Here is a 3178-nt window from a genome sequence, read left to right on the forward strand (position 1 = left end):
TTTTACTATTTTTTATTATATTTTCTCTCCCAATTTCCCCCTAATTTAATTTTATTCTGATTGGCTGGACTTTGGATATTAGAAGTTATTTTCTTTCTGTTTATCTAATTTAATCGTATTCTGTTATATTTGTTTAATCTGAATTTTATATCTATTAGACATAGTAATCGATTTAATTTATTTGTTATAGGGTTATTTATTTTCCAAAAATATGTAGCAAAACATTTTCAGTTTTTCTTATTTCTTTTCTTTATCACGTTTGGTATTTATTTTTTTCTCCATTATTGTTTACATTTTTTAATTGTAACCCTTCTTATGTTTCCGTCTCCTCCTACATTTGTCTTCAGAATACTGATATCCCTTCGCCAATTTCACTTGTCGCCCGTCAATAGTTCCTTCATGGCATATCCATCAACTTTGATTGTATCTCCATGTGAGTTTTGTAGCAAAAAACAAAAAAGAGTAAGGATAAAACGGTTAAAATAAAACCTGTAAAATAGTTGAAAAAAATACAAATAGACATTTTTAATAACAAAAAACAAATAGGACACCTACTATAAATTCTCAAATATAATTTTGTTTTTTCAAGTTCCTATTTGAATAGGTCTCCTTTTGAGGAACGAGAATAAAAATTTTCATTCCTTTGAATAATGTTTACTATAATGTAAAAATGAAATCAATGGGTGGAATTCACGTTTATTTAATAATTGACGTAAGATATATAACTTTTTTATTAGTTATTTTACAAGTTTACTCTTGATTTCTACTTTGTTTTTTAGACACCTTTCTTTATTTCTACTATCAATAATTTTTTCTTCTAATAAAAATAATTTTATTATACTAATCTTTTTTTAAGTACATGTGATTTTTTAATGAAAATTTCTATTTCATTAGTTAGCTATTTAATTTTAATTAGTTATTATCTAATATTTAATTTGTTAAAATAAAATATTGTTATCATAGACAATTAAAAAGTTTAATCTATATCTTCTACTAATAATTTTTCTTCTGAAAAAAAAAAATTTCTTTAGTTGATTAGACACCTTTCTTTATTTCTACTATCAATAATTTTTTCTTCTAATAAAAATAATTTTATTATACTAATCTTTTTTTAAGTACATGTGATTTTTTAATGAAAATTTCTATTTCATTAGTTAGCTATTTAATTTTAATTAGTTATTATCTAATATTTAATTTGTTAAAATAAAATATTGTTATCATATACAATTAAAAAGTTTAATCTATATCTTCTACTAATAATTTTTCTTCTGAAAAAAAAAAATTTCTTTAGTTGATGTAATTTTATTATAAAATTATATTTAATTTTACTTTATCATTATTAGTTAATATGACTAAAATTGTTAACATAGAATGCATCCATATTAAATATTATAACAATAATATTCTATATTAATAATGGTTATTCTAATAAAAATCAAATCAAATATTTTTATTTGATGGAATCTTATTTTAATTAGTTATTATTTATCAATATTAAACAAATTGTCAAATAAAAAAACATTACTATTAAATAAAATATTAATAAAATAAGTTAAAATTTGTTATTGTTTTAACGGGAAATAGTATTAACACACCATTTAACTAATGTATCTGTAATTAGTTAGAAACAAGAAATAAGTATTGTAGTACAATTCCATAAACTTTTAATAGCCAACATGAATTAGGTTTTTGATTTCGATTTCATAAAATTTCTAGTAAATAAAATTAAAGAAATAACACTTTTAACTTGGTTGGTTTTGTTTAGATCGGTTTTTGTTTCAATTTCTTATTATTTCGATTTCTTTTATAAGAATTATTTCGATTCTCGGCAAGTAAACATTACGTTTAACCATGTTTAATTTCCCCCTAAGTTTTTCCTTTTTGTTTTCACTGTACTTCTTTATGTCAAATACTTTTGGTTGCCATTTTAGAATTGCACAGAACTTTGATCCACGGTTTGCATTTTCTACATCAACGTTCTACTATCCTACTATGAGAATCAAAATTACGTTGATTAATAATCCACATACTCTATAAATAACTTACATAATTTTTGTATAAGTAGTTCATAAATCATGCATGAAAATAAATTACGAAATTTTTTCTATAAATAATCTATTATATATACCCTACAAGTGAATTACAAAACTTTTGAAACTTCTCATTTTTTAATTTAGAACCGTATATAGGTTTTTGTAAAATTGATCGTTCCCGAAAAATTAAATTAAAAAATTCAATAGCCTTTAATATGATATGTGCTATAAATAATTTAGAAATCAAATCAAACACATCATATCAAATATCATTTAACATTCATGTCACGTGACTAATATGCACCCAATAATTGTTGTCAATATTTGGCCGCAGTAGGGTACTATCTCATACTATACACTAACAATGTCTCTAATAGCTATCAAATTCATCCCCATCGACAGGTCATAGTTTTTGTATGATCTTCTCTCTATATACATGAGGAAGGAATGAAAGTATGCTCTTTAATATATCGTCAAACTCAAGACTTAAACTGACTCAACCATCATGAGTAGCTTATTAATCCAAAATGACTAGGGTTAATTAAGAGGGAATGTGTTGAAATCCCAATAATGACCACCTACCTTAAGAATTAGTAATTTCTATGTGTTTTTCAGTATCAAATGTTGCGAAGTCAAGCGGTTTCCCCGTGAGATTAGTTGAGGTGCGCGTAAGTTGACCCGAACATTCATGGATATAAAAAAAAAAAGACTTAGAAGAGGTTTTATCTCCTCCCTTAAAAATTTGTCGTAATGCCCTCTGGTGTAATGCGATTGGGGTTCTTTACTGTGGTCCATCTAATTGGATCTTCCCTCCTTTAGAAAGACATAAAGGTTTTAGTTTTCTCTTGGTCCTAAAAATCCAACATCTTGGAATTACGGTATCTTTACAATTACTTTCCTTTGGAGTGCATTTATCTAGCCTCCCTCTTGTATTCTTTGTATATTTCTCTCATACCTTTCTGAATGAATTGATTTGGTATTTTTTATAAAAAAAAAAAAAAAAAACCTAAAAGCTCCACTCGTGTATTGTGTAGACATTGCATGGTATCCAACACCTCATTTAGTCTCCATAATTTTCGTAATGGAAACCGCGCAAACACCACTTTCACAATGCATAAACGTGACAACGAAGGTAATCTATATGC

The sequence above is a fragment of the Momordica charantia genome, assembly GCF_013281855.1.
Source record: "Momordica charantia cultivar OHB3-1 chromosome 8 unlocalized genomic scaffold, Mcharantia_2.0 BLBB01000008.1, whole genome shotgun sequence".
NCBI classification, from domain to species: domain Eukaryota; kingdom Viridiplantae; phylum Streptophyta; class Magnoliopsida; order Cucurbitales; family Cucurbitaceae; genus Momordica; species Momordica charantia.